The sequence below is a fragment of the Balaenoptera acutorostrata genome, chromosome 13 (genome assembly GCF_949987535.1).
Source record: "Balaenoptera acutorostrata chromosome 13, mBalAcu1.1, whole genome shotgun sequence".
NCBI lineage: Eukaryota > Metazoa > Chordata > Mammalia > Artiodactyla > Balaenopteridae > Balaenoptera > Balaenoptera acutorostrata.
Window position 1 is genome coordinate 36,688,625 of NC_080076.1, and position 19,505 is coordinate 36,708,129.

Sequence of the window (19,505 nt, forward strand, 5' to 3'; positions counted from 1 at the left end):
CAGTTGTTGGATAGAAGTAGAATTTAAAAGTCAGAAGTCTGAAAAGACAGTTTTGACATTTTATATATACCTTGAAACTTTTTATATACCTTTGCAGGAGTAACATGAACTTCATTTCATGTCATTCCCATCTTATTCTAAAATTAATACAGTAGGAACTCAATAAACCTGGAATCTTATTAACTGATGTAAATATAATATAGCTAACCTTTCCTTTGCCATAGGGTGTTTAGTTGTTGTTTTGATATATTTTATGTTGTGTTGTTTCATTCTGCCTTATATTTCTTACAAAGAAAAAATGTTAAATTATCTTGAAGATGAGAATATCAATGAGTAATGTCCAAAGTCTGTTATAGAGAAATAATGTAATGGGTCAGAATCTTTGCATTATTTTGCCATTGTTCAAAACAATAATTTTACTGACTGTGAGCTATCTTCCAGGAATATATCAGGTCTGAGAGGAGGCAATTTTTAAACGTTTAGGAATATTTAGGACGATGCTTAACCAATAATTAGAGAATTGGTGTAGTCTATTTCAACCAAAACATAAAGGAGGTCCCCAAACCTCTTTTGATAGGAGAGATAAAGTAGTTTACTTGAAAATATAGGCCTATTCAATTCTAATGGGGATATTGTAAGAAAAAGCCAAAGAATCAAAGCCCTCAGTAGAGGAGGAGTTTGAAAAGACTCATGTTGTGAGATAATGGTGAGACATATGGCCACTTAATGAGGAAGGCTATCAGAGTCTATACACCAAAGAAATTAGCTTCTCATGGTGATGGGTCTTCAGAACAGGAAGCTTTGGGGCAGGAATAGCATCATGTTGGATAAATATCAGCTCACAAAGCAGGACTTGAGCCTTTCCAGAATAGGATTTTGTTATTTTTCCTATTGAAAGATAAAGGGGTTACCTCTGAAATCTCACAAACTCTTCTAGATGGGCTAAACATGAGGTTTCTCAGTGGAGGGTGGTTCCAAAATTGCAGGGGGGTATAAGATGGGCTGTATAGTAATTTAGGTGTAAGGCTACAGTGATGAATTCAGGGTCCCCTTTTCTAGAATTTTTAGGAGAAAAATAAACAAAAGTATTGATTTACTGGCATAAAAGGTGGGGACTGACTGTAATATAATATCTTCCCTCACCTTGTATAGTGATTTGTTGATAGGGAGGTGAATTATTATATATCTCTTCATAGAGTGTGTTGAGTGGTAAAAATAAAGGAAGGATGCCTTATGTCAACAAAATATCTGCATAATTACTGGTGGTAAATATACCATTTTCCTAAGACAGCATTCTCCAATAGAAATAGAATGCATAGCACATATAATATTTTAAATTTTCTAAGTACGAACATCAAATAATTTAAAAGCAGGTAAAATTATTTTTAATTAAATAATTTATTTTGAGATAATGGTAAACTCACATGCAGCTGTAAGAAATAATATATTGAGATCCCTGTACCCTTCAGCTATTTTCCCCCAGAGATAAGATCTTATAAAACTAGAGTACAATCCTACATCCAGGATATTAACATTGATGCTATCCTGTCAATCTTATTCTTATTTCATCCATTTTACTTGTACTCATTTGTATGTGAGTGTGAATGTGGTGTTTTACAATTTTATCACGTCTGTTCATGTATCCACTACCACAGTCAAAACGCAACAGTTCAGTCACCACCAAGATCCCTATCTATCTCAGTTTCCTATCTCCTGTGTCCCACATTCCTAACCCCTAGCAACTTATCTATCTTCCATTTCTATAATTTTAGCTAGAAAAATTAATTTTAACAACATATTTAATATAGCTAAACTATTATCATTTCAATGTATAATCAGTATAAAAATATGAGATATCTTACAATTTTCCTGTATTATTAAGTCTTCATGTTCTAAGGTGTATTTTATGCTTACCGTACATATTGATTTGGACTAGTAACATTTTAATGTTCATTAGCCACATGTCTCTCATGGCTATTGCATTAGATTGCTGAGGTCTAGGGGATGAATGTTTGCTCTTGGATTGTCCATGTCATCCACTGTAGAGGTTTTACATTCAGGGAAATATGAAAATATGGGTATATTGAACCCTTGCAAACAATCTGAATATTTAGCAGTAAAGGAATGGTTAATTGTATATTATAGACATTAAATTTTCATTTACAAAGAAGACAAAATAACATGATGTAGGGTGACCAACAATCCAATTCCTGGGTCTGAGGGGTTTCTTGAGATGTGAGACTTTCATGGCTAGCTAACATAATTGGAACCCTAACTCAATGAGAAAATCCTCATAATAGTAGAAGTGTTTTATATAAATATATACATGCAAATATATATACATATATATCACACATATATTATATATATATGTGTGATATATATGTATAGATATGTACAATGTATATGTGTACAACATGTATATGTCTCACAAAGAAAGAGTAATGATATTCAAATAAAAGCATTTAAAAATAAATATAGTAGATGATCACTTTTAAAGTAAAATCTAAGGTATCACATTCACAAAATTGAGCTTTGCAAGGCAGGTATAGAACAGGAGGGAACCTAAGGGTCTCAGTCTTTTCTTTGTAAAATTACAAATGGGAATAGACAATCTCTAATATTCATTCTAGTTCTAAAATTCTACAATAATAATTCCAAATAAACCTTTGTACAGCTCAAAATTACTATAGAAAATCAAGATGCAATTTCATTATTCCAGAAAATGTTCATAGAAGACGTGAGAAGTACATATGACTTTGAAAGATCAGGTGAATTAGGCGAATTTGGTCTATGTGAATGGATAAAATGAGGTAATTCAAAGCAAATGAATAATAGTAAACTCAACAAGGCACAGTGATAAAACAATTGAGCTAAGGTCCTTGTTAAGGGGAGCACTTCAGGCATGAAACATTATTTTAAAAGAATCTTATTGATCACCCTTAAAGCATTCCTCTCTGTGTTAATAACTGAGCATTTTACGTTTGCCAAAGAGATTATAAACAGAAGTGATGAGTTTAAGGCAAATGATCACTTTTTTAAAATCATTCTTTTAGTTTACATCAACTATTATTTAAAACTCTTATCTGATGTAAACACTAAGAAATAAATAGCTTGTGATGTAGGTGGGGGATGTATAGATGGGAAACTTGCCTTTCCAGATCATGTCCATTTCAAAAGACTAATTCTTCCAGTCTGCCATTGTTCAATCATAACCCATGTTTGCATCTAAAAAAGGCATTTGATACCCCTTACTCTCACAATAAAAGATTCAGTGATATGTGGACCAGTCACTCTTTTATTGTTTCTCTGAATTAATGGTACTCGGTCATCTTTTGGAAAAAGAAAAAGAAAGAGACTGAGACTTGATCATTTAGCAGACTTATAACAATAGTAGACCTGAGAATGGAGTAGTAGTATTTGAGTTATGTAAAGCAGAAGAGCAAAAAGTCTGCAAGAAGAGAGAACACAAACAGAAAGGACTGAAGAGGCATGTTTCTACAAAACCACATGTCTGCTAGTCAGAATGACTCCTGACAATTATGTTATTGGTCCGTTCAAGCATACAAAGCAAGAGATAGCATATAAAGAAAGAGTACTGCTACCGTAAGGCAAGGAAAGAACAAAAATGTATTAATGAACAAACATTAACTCTATGTTTGGAACATTTCTAGAGGGGAAAAACATAGGTCTTGGGTTTCTAGAGCAGGAATTTGCTCTTAAGAAACTTTGTGATACAAAAATCCAAGTGTATTGGGTTTCCTTCACATGGAGGTATGTGGTACCATCTGCTCCAGGGACAAAGAATTTTTTTTTCCACTTAAAGATGAATGGTTTGAAAGTATCCTGGGTAACGTGATGGCAGGCTAGGCAGTGATTCCAGCTCTTTCTGTGCCTGTGTGTAAGAGGTTGATTTTGATGAGCTTGCCAAAGGACATAGACACTTCTCCTCCTCCTCTAAACATCTGTGGGTGATCCATTCCCCCCGAAATGACAGTATCTGTCTTCCTGCTAGCTAACTTGAGAGCCAGTGTGCCAGACTCTCACAGCTGTGGGAGCACAGCTGACAATCCATCTTCAAAGTGCACCACATGCCAGTTGTTTGGATTGAGGTAGCTTGGAAAAGTCACTTCTTGGGAAGAAAACTTTATCTGAGAGCTGATCTTCTCACAAGGAGTATATTTCTACTTTCCCCTCAACTTCTGCACATAAAGGGGGCATCTAGATGAGAAGTGCCCATCATCAGATAAAGACCTTGCCTTTGGGGGCTCTTTCTAGCTATTAACAGCATGACTGAGTCACCTGGGCTGAGAGCTTTGATGAGCATTCTCTACCCTAAATAAAGGTCATTCTCATTTTCCAGTGCATGTTGGCAGCTAGACCTTATGAAAATTACAGTTGTCTCCCATAAAAGTTTTCACCACTTTTGCTCACAGGAAGAACATGAATTAATAGACCTTCACTTCAGCAATAAGTAGATCCTAGGTATTCTTTCATTTAATTTATTAATTACTATTTCAAAATCTATGTTGTATTTTGAGGAAAATTCCATATATTTTTTATGTTTTAAATATTAATGCAAATATAATATAAATTCATTTAGTAAAATGTGTCCTAAGGCATCCAACAAAGTAACAGGAGAGATGTGGATGTGTTTATCTATAGATATCATATATATATATATATATATATATATATATATATATATATATATATGTATGTATGTATATATACACACATACACATGTATACACACATATACACCCATACATATGTAAAACATACAATAAATACATACGGTCATATAGTTTGTATATGCATACAGACTTAAAAAGACACAGGTACTCTTAACCGTATACAAAAATATCACTTTATTAAGTAACATAACACTGAATGCTCTAATTATATGATTCATTTGAGCATTTTGTATAGATTCTCATGACACTATCTCTGTACCCACCTTTTAGTATGAATACATGGTTGCAGAGGGGCAAATAGCAAAACACTGATGTGATTTTAATAACTTTAAGTATGGCTGAGTTAATAAGATTGACAAATGCATTGATTGACATTTCCGTCAATTAAGCAGTTCTTTGGGAGAATTGATGGGTTACACCCAATGGAGACCAATTACTTCTCTACCCAACAAATGACCCTCCTTAGAGTTTAGTGCTTTTGATTTACCTAGTGAATATGGTTTCACTGGTTCTTATCTCATATTATCTACAAACGGGTCACTGATGCCTGGTGCACATTTATTAACAGAGTAAAATATGTAATAAAGCTTGTAATAAAATAATCATTTAATATTCTGTTGTAGCTTTTTTCTTTTAATTAAAAGATCCATTATGCATAAATTACTTATCATAATTCTTGGCACAGAGTAAGAGTTCAGTGAGTGTTTATTACTGTTTTATTAATATTATGAAGCACCACAATACCATGTCAAAAAGGTCAAATCTAAATATTATATTTTGCATTCTCTGTATTAGGGAAAATGATAAGCAGAGGCTGAGTGAAAACTGAGTATACTCCATAGAGGGACCCATTAAATGACTCTGTAAGGACCTAAAAGATTTATGTTGGCTTGTAAATACAGGAAAAGGCCAGATTCTGAAGGATAGAGAAACAGGCAATGCGTCGTTGCTTTTCAGTAGATACAAGTTCAAGAGATAGAATTAAAAAAGAGGCCAAGCATTCTAACTGATTTAAAAAGGCTGTGGTTATTGTTCTCATATAAACAGTATTGCTGCTTCAGTGGTCGAATCTTTAAAAAATAAATGCCATGTTTGAATATATAAAATCCACTTTTGCGAATGGAACTAACACTTTTGTTAACTTTATGTTTTATGTTTTGAAGTTTTAAATGAGATATCATTAGAACAATTGCACTGTTTAAAATATTTGAAAATCACCAGTCTAAAGACTAGTATATTATATTTATAATATGATAACAATTACTGCAATAGAAGTAGGTACACATAGGATGTGACATTAGAATAAGGCAAGTCAGAAGTAGAGTTCTCTGCATAATTTAAATAGAAAGTTATAAAACATTTACCTTTGTGTCATTACACAGGTCAGGTTAATCAAATGTGAATTAAGAGAGAAGATTATCTAAATAAATATTATATATATAAGTATGCAATATGTGAATATATGAATATTTTAAAGTTAAAAATCAAACTGTAAGCTTAGGTTAGTACTTTTGAGACTAGTTCTGGTTGATTTCCTAAAGACGGCAATTCCTTATATTCATGAATTCATAATGATATCTTAAAAGAATTTCACATGTATTATTTTTTATTTGCCTCAGAAGAGCCCCATAATATGTAGAATATTTATAATTTATTTTGGATAAGTGCAACTATAGAAACTATACGTAGTTTACCAGAGTTTATAGAGCAAGTTGCTTTCAAAAGACATCTAGAGAAGTCTTCGGGAGCTAGAAAGGGGCAGCTATCTCCCCAGGGCCATCTTCCCGTCAGAAGTGAAGAGTTCTGCTTTGCCCCAACCCACATTGGCAGTGCTTGATTAGTGTACCCGTTTTCTCTCTATAGTCACTTTCCCAGGTAGCATATGTCAAAAGCAGACTTGGACAAATCTCAGAAGGAAACATGTATGCAAATCATTTTCTTTGGAGAAGAGAGAATGGGAGGGGAGAGGTATGGCTTGGGTGTTCTCCTTTCTCAGAATGATAACTCTATCTCTCCTCTGAATAATGAAGGATATGATCCCAAAGAAAGCACTTCCCTCCTGGCTGACCTACAAAAACAGTCACTACAGCAAACTCCCAGGGAAAGGAAAGTGTCCTTTTCCTTTTGACTGATAAGAGTTCACGATAATTTCAGAATAAGCAGTGATTCTTTACTGTCTTTGTTAAGAGTATGATGAATGTGGGGAGGGCGATAAGGCAAGGGATAAACAGAGGAGGCAGGGCCACAGGGACCAGCTCGGGAGAGAAACGGGCTGCCATGTGAGGAGGTGGAAATGGTTACAAAGGGCCTCGTCTTCAGAAAATGATCCTCCTTAGTATGCTGATAAACTTTACTACAAGAAGAGCTGTTTTGCCTCTTTAGGAGTTTATTTCTTATAATCATCTTTGATGGAACAGCTGATCCACATAGTTACCTTAGGTATTACCTAAGTGGAGATAGAATTACTTTTATATTACCACCAAATGTAAAAAAAGAAAGAAAAAATTCAAACTTTATTTTCAACGTCATTTTCTTTCCTTATATCTGTTTGAAATAGTAACTAAGTACTTATTTTAATCCTGTTTAAACTGACTTTCCACAAATATACTAAATATAAGATTTAAACACTTAGAAAGAATTGGAAGATGCCATTGAGCAGAGTTGCACTCATTAGCTAACCAAAAGAAAAGAACTTTGGAAGAAAAAAAAAAAAAAAAACACAAATGGCAAGACTTTGAAGAATCTACTTGTTATCTTTTCCACTCTGGTGATTTTAGATTTTTCACACCAAATTGAAACACCGTTTTCTGAACAATAATGTAATACATATTTTTACATCACAAAAGAATGTTTTTAAGGCATAAAAAATGCATTTCCCTTATGTAATCAAAAATTTAAAAAAACTATAAATTACAATGCAATAAACAGTCCAATTCCTCTATTTAATGTATTTAAAAGATATATGCTGATTAAGCTCTTAGTCATTTGTGTTAACTGGCTAGTTGAAAGCTTTCCGAATCTGGTTTAACCCATATTAAATGTCCTAGTGGTGGCCCTCAAATAAAAAGCGAAGGGGAAAATTAATCTTAGCCTTTTTTTCATTATATATTTTAATAAATGTTGCTGTACATTTATAATACATTTATGGCTCACACAGAATGCCAAATGGTTTGATTTTTTTTCCAATGGAAAAGCCAAGAGCAAATTTACACATTAAAATGTAAAGCAATTCAACAGTACAAGCTTTGTCTTCCAGAATATGATGTATTTTCTCTGCTTCTTCATAACTCTTTATAGTCATTTCAGCTTTATATATAAGTAGGCTTTGCTAAAAGTTTGCAGAGTATCCTTTTTTTTTTTTTCCTTTGTTCCCTTCTGCCTTGCTGAGAATGTCTTAGGACTGTCTTGCACATTCATACATTAATAGATTCTACTTCTTTAACATAATGATTTACAAGCTGATAGTGACATTTGTTAGATTTTGCCATGAAACCTCTTTAGGCAGAGAAAAAAATAAAAATTATATTAAAATAAAAAGAATATCTCCATAATATTATTAGCAAGGATGCACTTAAGTAACAAAATACAAAAAGGCATTGCAGGAGACTACAACGTGCCCATTTCTTGACATCTTTAAATTGAGATAAGGTAAAGGGGGCTGACAATCAAAAATGATAAAATAAAATATAATATTATATAATATAATATAATATAATAAAATAAAGAAGGCTGCCTGTAGATAGTACAGCCTCCAGCTTTCTAGTTGACAGCACTCTGGTTTAAGAAAAAGAAACAGGCACAACTATAATGTAGATTCAGTTCCTATACTTAAAAATGCAATAGTCTTTGGGAAACAAAATGCAGTTAGCCAAGTTGATTATAGTTTAAGAAGTCTTCTGACATAGAAAATTAGGCAAGAGGCACCCTTCAATGGTAAATGTCTGCTGCCTAGTAAAGTGGTAGAAGTGGAAATGAGACATAAAATAAAAGTAGATATGTAAAAGGAAAAACAGATGGGGACATTAAGACCAAGCTCATGGGCTGTGTGACTTGGGACTGATTATTTAACACTCTAGGTCTCCTTGAACTTTCTTGTAATACTATCTAATCATGAAGATCTCTTCCAGCATAAGGCTTTATGTGTGAGGCGACTAATCTCACCCTTTGCTGGAATGTCACATGAAAACTGAAGGCCTTCCTTGAGCTAAGACTCAATCCCACTGTAGGAGTAGGAATTTTGGCTTGGAGAACCATAGTTCCAACCACATGGGTGTTCTCCAACCTGACAACTATGCTGCAGCCTTTCTTTCTCTGCCCTAGAAATATTTTTCACATCTGTATTTTTTCATTCTAGGGAATCTACTTGGTTCTTAGATTGGAACATTAAATAAAATCTACCTATTTCAACAATCTAGATGACTCTAGGGCAGGTAAATTTTTCTTATCCCCCTTGATCACTCATTCTCCTGTGCTTAAAGCTTGTCCTCTGCATTGTTTCTTTCACCAGTTCCCTAGTTCTTCCCAGTTTTGATATCTGAATTTACAAGTTTAATGTGGTAGGTATTTAAGAGAAATCCTATTGCACCAACTGGGTCATCACTTTCCATTTTTCTATGTAAGAACACGTCCATTTTCAGTAGTAATGTAAGAGAGCTGACTGTTTGCCTTATAAGAGGACTAATATAACTAAAATAGAGTATTTGTAAAATTAAAAGATAGAAGTAGAAGAAATCAATTGATTAATGACAATTAGCATATGCTAGTGTGCCCTGTGCTCTTTCTGCGTTAAATGCAATGGCTAGTGCCATTGACTACCATTCATGCACATTTACTGTGTCTGTGAGTAGCATGAGCTCTGAAACCAGACCTCTTGGGTTGGACTCCTCACTCTGCCACTTAGTGGCCTTTAGTTATTTATCTTCTCTGTGTCTTATGGTCTATTCACAGTGGGGCGCAGGAGTATACGAATAATAATACAGATCTCATAGGGTTGTTGGCAGTGTGGATTACTGTAATAGCTATAAAACATTTAGCACTATGCCTGACACAAAAGTAATATGAATTATTATTTTCATTATTAATTTTATTAATAGTCTTACATAAAACTAATCTTAATTATAATTATTCATATTGTTAGTTAAATATAATTAATATTAGTTGTATACTTATGTTAATTTATTATATCAATTAATATCATTAAGTATTATTGTCATAGCTATTATTGAGAACATCCTTATTAATGTATTAATTTATTAATTTAATGTCTAAATTATTTGCACGTTGTATGAATTTACTATGCATTACTTATTATACTGGTATTATTTTAATTAATCTTCCCTTGAACCTTGTGAGTTAAATATCAATGATATTGAAATCCTTGTTTTAAAAATGAGAAAACTGAGACATAAAGAAATTAAGTAAATTGGTCTAGGTTAGATAAAGTAAATGGTAAATCTCAGACCTATTCACAGATTCTCCTCTGCCTTTTCCCACTTTGAGTTTCAAGTTCTTTCTGCTTGGCCTGTTCCTTGAAATAATCCACACTTGCCACTTGGTCTCCACCTAGGACTGTGGACCACATCAGTGAACTTGTCTGATTTCCAGGACTGGGTTCTTTAACATCTGGCCTATCTAGGTTTTATGGCCTTCAATATAAAGACATAACAGAGGTGGTGCTAAACTGTTATTTCTTAGCATCTTGGAAAGATTTAGGTAGCTCTTTTTTTTAACTCTTTCAGAAACTCATGCCTGTAAGTTGTCACTGCCTATAAATAAATTGGTAAAAAATTATAGTGGTTTATCCTTTTAAAAGATAATGCTTCACATCACACATGCACACACACACACTTCAAGTTCTACTGGTAAATTTTTAATCTATGTATTAGGGTAGAAGGGTAAAAATTTGTGGGTGAGTATTTGTTCCCAAAAGATAATCTATTCCATTCCTGAAAATATTAGACATCCTTAAAAATAAATATGTTGGGATTACATAAAGTAACCACCATAGTCTCTGACACATAGAAAGTTTTAAACAGTTTCTTTCAACTCTTCTTTATATTCAATATCTGAATGAAAATAAACAGTCATAATTCCTCTGGTCTTTCAAATTCTATAATTTATCTCCTTGGGGTTGGGTGACAACAACTGAAGTGACCACGTCTTCCTTTGCTGCTGGCTTGGAAAATGTGGGAAACTGGCATTTCTGAAGAAGCATGATCATTTATACCTCTGTTTCCTGTGCTAATAACCACTGTTGTAGTGAGGAATACACATTTCCCTCATTCACACTATGTGCTGCCACTGCACACTGCTGCCTTTCCATCTCAGTTTTTTACTCAGAATCCTGTGGTACATATCTTCAAAACTTTTATACTTTAGTGTAACATCCTTTCCTTATGTTTTTTGTTTCTTTTGTTTTAATGATGATAGAATATACATAACATAAAATTAACCACTTTAGCCATTTTAAAATTTACTATTAAGTACATTGACATTGTAGTATAGCCATCAGCACCAACGATCTCCAGAACTTTTTCATCTTCCCAAACTGAAACTCCATAGTAATTGAACAACACTTTCCATTCCCTCCCTCCTCTCATACCCTGGCCACCATGAATTTGACCACTCCATGTATCATAGAATCATACACAATTTGTCCTCTTGTGATTAATAACTTATTTCACTTAGCATAATGTCCTCAAGTTTCATGCATGTTGTTGTATGTGTCTAAGGCTGAATACCACATAATTGTATGTATATAACATACTTGTTTATCCATTTACCAGTTGATAGACATTTGAGTTATTTCTGCATTTTAGCTATTCCTTATGTTTCAAATATTCATCTGCAGAGCCTATGTTGAAGGAGATTGTGTTGATGACATGAATTCAAAATTACAGACCCTTCCTCAAAAATATTATTTTCTAGACAGACTTACTTTCCTTATATCTCTTTTCTTTTATGGAGAGTTCCTCATCATGGTGTTCCTCTTCTATTTATCTGAAAACAATCATATTATTAACAATAAAAACAATAAACAACACCAGGTTCAATGCCAGTTGATATGCCAATCTGTTTTGAGGAACTCTTTTATTGAATCCTTATAAAAATCCTATGAGATGGATATTAATAATCATAGATACCATGAATGAGGAAACAAAAGTGCAGAGCAGTTAAGTTATATTTTTAAGGTGATACAGTTAGTGTATAAGAGAGTGAGATAACAGAAAGGGATCTGAAGGTCCTTTTCAGATCAATATAACATGATAAAGTGTCATGGGCAGAAGTGTATGCCTACAAGAAATAGATGCGAATGCTAGTAATTTCAAGGAAATGGCGGGAAGTATGAAAAATGGTAGAGGGCTTTATACCTACCCACTGCACAAACAATTTCTCTGACCTCAGTAAGTCACTTGATCTTTCTGGGATTCTATTTCTCTTATAAAAAGATATCCATGTTCAGCCATGTCATTTTCAAAGTTCATTTCCAATCTAACATTGTGTGCCATATTTTAATACTTTCCCAGCTATTTCCTGCTTATGTTAACTACATTTTAATTGCTTATATAAGATTCATAAGATCCAGCAAAAAGATTCCATGAAAAGTTACCAAGATGGAATTTGATAATCCTTATCAAAATTCCAATGACATTTTTCACAGAACTAGAACAAGAAATTCTAAAATTTGTATGGAACCACAAAAGACCTCAAATAGCCAAAGCAATCTTGGGAGAACAAAACTGGAGGCATCATGCGCCATGATTTCAAACTATGTTACAAAGCTATAGTAATTGAAACAGTATGGTATTGGCATAAAAATAGACACACAGATCAGTGGATCAGAATAGAGTTCCCAGAAATATATCCACACATACATGGGCAATCAATTTTTGACAAAGCGTCAAGAATATACAGTGGGGATAATAACAGTCTCTTCAATAGATGGTGTTGGGGAAAACTGAACAGCAACACACAAAAGAATGAAACTGGACCACTATATTATACCATACACAAAAATTAACTGGATAGGATTAAAGACTTGAATGTAAGTCCTGAAATCATAAAAAAATCCTAGAAGAAATATTGGATTTGATGATTTGGTTTATGATTTTTAACAGCACATCTAATCACAGACAATTTAATAGTCTAACTATATGACTGTATTTAGTTAATTGCAGTGTTAAAAATTTTAAGTGTCTCAAATTAAACATGTAAACAATTACAATAATTTATACTAGTATATGAGGTGTGCTCACTCTTCTTTCTAGTTACAACATAGGTGACCCTCAAAAGTGCCATTGGTTCCCTTATAATTCAGCGATAGCATCTACCCAGTACAACTAGAAATCCTCTTCCATGTCTAAAATCCTATCAGGAAGAAAAAGCCACACCTCTGAAAAGAATTCCTACCCTCTTCAGCCCCAGTGTGAATAAAACACAAATCAGAAAATGAGGAAGTTAGAATTATACATGTATGTCATTTCATCACTGATTAAAATCATGAGCTCATCTGGAATTTTCTGGTGTGGGTCATTTTGAGTAAAGATAGACCATCCACCAAACTTATTTGTTTGCTTTCTTCATATTTCATATACAGTTTACAACAAAAATCAAGGAGAAAAAAATGAAACAAACATGAACAGCAATAAAATCAACAATTTGCCAGACAATTCAAGGGGAAAAGTAACTGTAAAGAGATTGAAAAGTGCCAGCAAAGAATTTCAATGTGCTAATCCTTCCCTATCTCCCTCTCTCTGCTTTCAAGGATATTACTTCCAACTTCTGCAAAGGTAAACCCCCAAGGATTTATGAACACTAATGAAAAAGGTAATTTCCACTTTTATTTGGGATTTTGATTTTTCAGATAGATAGGCAGACAGACAGACATATAAATAATGGAAAAAAATAGTTGATTCATTTGCAGTTCCATCTCACCACTCAGTCACTCACTTATGACTCATCTGGGATGTTAGAAGTTTCTTCAGCAGTAAATGAAACACTATTTGCTCAGCCGACTTCAGAGGTTGCTATGTCTTAAATGATATATTTGAATGATTTGAAGCACCTGAATTTGTTGGTTTTCATTGTTAGCTTTAGAAATCGTTGTATAAATCCCATTTATTTAATAGCACTAAAAAAATGCTTTATTAATATGCCAGAAGAATTTTGGATTAGGAGAAAATGAGCATCATGTTACCTTCAGTTTCTCATCTGGAAGATTTTCTCCTTCTGTGAAATGATATTTAAAGAAGAGAGACTAAATGGTTTGTCCAGCCTCCAGTCTAAACATTCAGGTAGAGAGCAAGGATCATCTGTAGCATCTCTGTGTCACTGACAGACAATCATAGGATCATAATAATAGTTCTGAAAATTTCTTCAGATCACTAATATTTTTTTCTTTTTTCATTTTTTCTTTCTTTTATTATTTTTTATATTAATTTTTATTTTTAAATAATGGCAACCAACCTTCAAATATTCAATTCTTTCTGAAGAATACAACTCACTTGAATAATCTCTGAGGTCACCTTGAATGGAACAATATTGAGAAATATTACCAGTTAAACCAGCATTAAAAGTATAAATATGTGTGTAGACATTGCCATCTGATGATAGAAAAACCACCATAAATGCCAATGGAAGAAACTTCACAGAGTTAAAAATCAGTGTATAATAATTTTTATTTCCAGATTGTTTCCATATGAAATCTGCATCCTGTATGTATTTTGTAAAACCTTAACAAATATCATTTATCCTGAATAATGATTCTTTTCTATATAGCTAGTCATAAAATCTCATAAATAAGGATTTAACTTAGAAATGTGACTCAGGAGTTGGAAAAATAAGAAAAAAAATCCTTAATGTCACTCTAGAAATTTGCATCTCTAACAGGTAAACCTTTAGTCAGAACTTTGAAAGCAAAATTTAAAAACCTCTTGACCTTACATTTAGTGGCGGTATTTTACTTGTTAATGTAAGTTACATTTAGAAACTTAATTGAAAAATAATACATTATTTCTCCTGATAAGAAAGGAATATATATTTTATTATAGAAAATGTAGATGATCAAAAACAGAAAAAAACAAATCACTTTTAATCTCATCATGTAGAAATAAACACAAACGCTTTTGCGAGTGTAGCATTCTAGAAGTTTTTATGCAATTCTTATTTACTAACTCCATCTTTTTAAAAGATTAATTTACATTTATAGGTATGTAATTGACACATAACGTAATGTTAGTTTCAGGTGTACAACATAAATATTCAAGATATGTATATATTGTAAAATAATTGTCACAATAAATCTAGCTAACTTCCATCACCATACCTACTTAATGTTTTCTTTTGTGATCAGAAGTTTTAAGATCTCTCCTCCTAGCAACTTTCAAAAATACGATACAATATTATTAATTATAGTCACCTTGCTGTACATTGTATCCTCAGGACTTATTTATTTATTTATTTTTGGCTGTGTTGGATCTTCATTGTTGCACGCTGGCTTTCTCTGGTTGTGACAAGCGGGGGCTACTCTTCGTTGTGGTGCATTGACTTCTCATTTTGGTGGCTTCTCTTGTTGCAGAGCATGGGCTCTTGGCTTCAGTAGTTGTGGCACACAGGCTCAGTAGTTGTGGTGCACAGGCTTAGTTGCTCTGCGGCATGGGGGATCTTTCTGAACCAGGGCTCAAACCCATGTCCCCTGCATTGGCAGGGAATTCTTAACCACTGTGCCACCAGGGAAGGCCTTATTTATTTTTATAACTGGAAATTTGCACCTTTTGACCACTTTACCCATTTTACTCCCCACCCCAGCCCCTGCCTCTGGCAACCAATCAATCTGTTCTTTGCAGCTATGAGTTTAGGTTTTCATTTTGTTTGTTTGTTTTGTTTGTGTTTTTATGTTTTTTAGGTTCTACATACAAATGAGATCATACAATATCTATCTATCTCTATTTGGCTCATTTCATTTAACAGTGCCCTCAAGTAAATTACATTATTAAAAAATATTGGCAGAACTTTCTTTTTTTATGGCTGAATAATATTCAATTGTATGTATATATACCACAAATTCTTTATCAATTCATCCCTTGATGGATACTTTGGATGTTTCCATGTCTTGGTTATTGTAAATAATGATAAAGTGAACATGGGTTGAAGGTAACTTTTCCAGATAGTGATTTTGTTTCCTTTGGTTAAATGCCCAGAGACAGAATTGCTAGAGCATATGAGAGCTCTATTTTTTTATTATTTTTGAGGAACCTCCATACTGTTTTTCATAGTGGCTGCACCAATTTACATTTCTACCAACAGTGCACAAGGGCTCCCTTTTCTCTACATCCTCACCAATTTTGTCAGGTAGAGTATTATTGGTTGGCATTATTTTTTCTCTTTTAGCACTTTGAATATATTGTGCCACACCCATTCTGGCCTGAAAAGTTACTACTAAAAAAATCTCTCTTTTTTTTTTTTTATTGCTTTACAATGGTGTGCTAGTTTCAGCTTTATAACAAAGTGAATCAGTTTTACATATACATATGTTCCCATATCTCTTCCCTCTTGCATCTACCTCCCTCCCACCCTCCCTATCCCACCCCTCTAGGTGGTCACAAAGCATAGAGTTGATCTCCCTGTGCTTTGTGGTTGCTTCCCACTAGCTATCTATTTTACATTTAGTAGTGTATATATGTCCATGCCACTCTCTCACCCTGTCACATCTTAGCCTTCCCCCTCCCCATATCCTCAAATCCATTCTCTAGTAAGTCTGTGTCTTTACTCCCATATTGCCACTAGGTTCTTCATGACCTTTTTTTTTTTTTTTCCCTTAGATTCCATATATATGTGTGAGCATACTGTATTTGTTTTTCTCTTTCTCACTTACTTCACTCTGTATGACAGACCCTAACTCCACCCCACTACAAATAGCTCAATTTCGTTTCTTTTTATGGCTGAGTAATACTCCATTGTATATATGTGCCATATCTTCTTTATCCATTCATCCGATGATGGACACTTAGCTTGATTCCATGTCCTGGCTATTGTAAATAGAGCTGCAATGAACATTTTGGTACATGACTCTTTTTGAATTATGGCTTTCTCAGGGTATATGCCCAGTAGTGGGATTGCTGGGTCATATGGTAGTTCTATTTTTAGTTCTTTAAGGAACTTCCATACTGTTCTCCATAGTGGCTTTATCAATTTACATTCCCACCAACAGTGCAAGAGGATTCCCTTTTCTCCACTCCCTCTCCAGCATTTATTGTTTCTAGATTTTTTGATGATGGCCATTTTGACCGGTGTGAGATGATATCTCATTGTAGTTTTGATTTGCATTTCTCTAATGATTAATGATGTTGAGCATTCTTTCATGTGTCTGTTGGCAATCTGTATATCTTCTTTGGAGAAATGTCTATTTAGGTCTTCTGCCCATTTTTGGATTGGGTTGTTTGTTTTTTTGTTATTGAGCTTTATGAGCTGCTTGTAAATCTTGGAGATTAATCCTTTGTCAGTTGCTTCATTTGCAAATATTTTCTCCCATTCTGAGGGTTGTCTTTTGGTCTTGTTTATGGTTTCCTTTGCTGTGCAAAAGCTTTTAACTTTCATTAGGTCCCATTTGTTTATTTGTGATTTTAATTTCCATTTCTATAGGAGTTGGGTCAAAAAGGATATTGCTGTGATTTATGTCATAGAGTGTTCTGCCTATGTTTTGCTCTAAGAGTTTGATAGTGTCTGGCCTTACATTTAGGTCCTTACTGCATTTTGAGTTTATTTTTCTGTATGGTGTTAGGGAGAGTTCTAATTTCATACTTTTACATGTACCTGTCCAATTTTCCCAGCACCACTTATTGAAGAGGCTGTCTTTTCTCCACTGTATATGCTTGCCTCCTTTATCAAAGATAAGGTGACCATATGTGCATGGGTTTATCTCTGGGCTTTCTCTCCTGTTCCATTGATCTATGTTTCTGTTTTGTTGCCAGTACCATACTGTCTTGATTACTGTAGCTTTGTAGTATAGTCTGAAGTCAAGGAACCTGATTCCTCCAGCTCCATTTGTCATTCTCAAGATTGTTTGGCTATTTGGGGTCTTTTGTGTTTCCATACACATTGTGAAATTTTTTGTTCTAGTTCTGTGAAAAATGCCAGTGGTAGTTTGATAGGGATTGCATTGTATCTGTAGATTGCTTTGGGTAGTAGACTCATTTTCACAATGTTGATTCTGACAATCCAAAAACATGGTATGTCTCTCCATCTATTTGTGTCATATTTAATTTCTTTCATCAGTGTCTTATAATTTTCTGCAAACAGGTCTTTTGTCTCCTTAGTTAGGTTTATTCCTAGATATTTTATTTTTTTGTTACAATGGTAAATGGGAGTGTATTCTTAATTTCACTTTCAGATTTTTCATCATTAGTGTATAGGAATGCAAAATATTTCTGTGCATTAATTTTGTATAGTGCTACTTTACCAAATTCATTGATTACCTGTAGTAGTTTTCTGGTAGCATCTTTAGGATTCTCTATGTATAGTATCGTGTCATCTGCAAACAGTGACAGCTTTAATTCTTCTTTTCCAATTTGGATTCCTTTTATTTCTTTTTCTTCTCTGATTGCTGTGGCCAAAACTTCCAAAACTATGTTGAATAATAGTGGTGAGAGTGGGCAACCTTGTCTTTTTCCTGATCTTAGTGGAAATGGCTTCAGTTCTTCACCAATGAGGACGATGATGGCTGTGTGTTTCTCATATATGGCCTTTATTATGTTGAGGAAAATTCCCTCTATGCCTACTTTCTGCAGAGCTTTTATAATAAATGGGTGTTGAATTGTATCAAAAGCTTTCTCTGCATTGATTGAGATGATCATATAGCTTTTCTCCTTCAATTTGTTAATACGGTTTATCACGTTGATTGATTTGTGTATATTGAAGAATCCTTGCATTCCTGGGATAAACCCCACTTGATCATGGTATATGCTCCTTTGAATGTGCTGTTGGATTCTGTTTGCTAGTATTTTGTTGAGGATTTTTGCATCTATGTTCATCAGTGATATTGGCCGTAGTTTTCTTTCTTTGTGACATTTTTGTCTGGTTTTGGTATCAGGGTGATGGTGGCCTCGTAGAATGAGTTGGGGAGTGTTCCTCCCTCTGCAATATTTTGGAAGAGTTTGAGAAGGATAGGTGTTAGCTCTTCTCTAAATGTTTGATAGAATTCACCTGTGAAGCCATCTGGTCTTGGGATTTATTTCCTGGGAAATTTTTACTCACAGTTTCAATTTCAGTGCTTGTGATTTGTCTCTTCATATTTTCTATTTCTTCCTGGTTCAGTCTCCGCAGGTTGTGCATTATTAAGAATTTGTTCATTTCTTCCAGGTTGTCCATTTTATTGGCATAGAGCTGCTTGTAGTAATCTCTCATGATTGTTTGTATTTCTGCAGTGTCAGTAGTTACTTCTCCTTTTTCATTTCTAATTCTATTGGTTCGAGTCTTCTCCCTTTTTTTCTTGATGAGTCTAGCTAATGGTTTATCAATTTTTTTTTATCTTCTCAAAGAACCAGCTTTTAGTTTTATTGATCTTTGTTATCGTTTCCTTCATTGCTTTTTCATTTATTTCTGATCTGATGTTTATGATTTCTTTCCTTCTGCTAGATTTGGGTTTTTTTTGTTCTTCTTTCTGTAATTGCTTTAGGTGCAAGGTTAGGTTGTTTATTCGAGATGTTTCCTGTTTCTTGAAGTAGACTTGTATTGCTATAAACTTCCCTCTTAGAACTGCTTTTGCTGCATCCCATAGGTTTTGGGTTGTCGTGTCTCCATTGTCATCTGTTT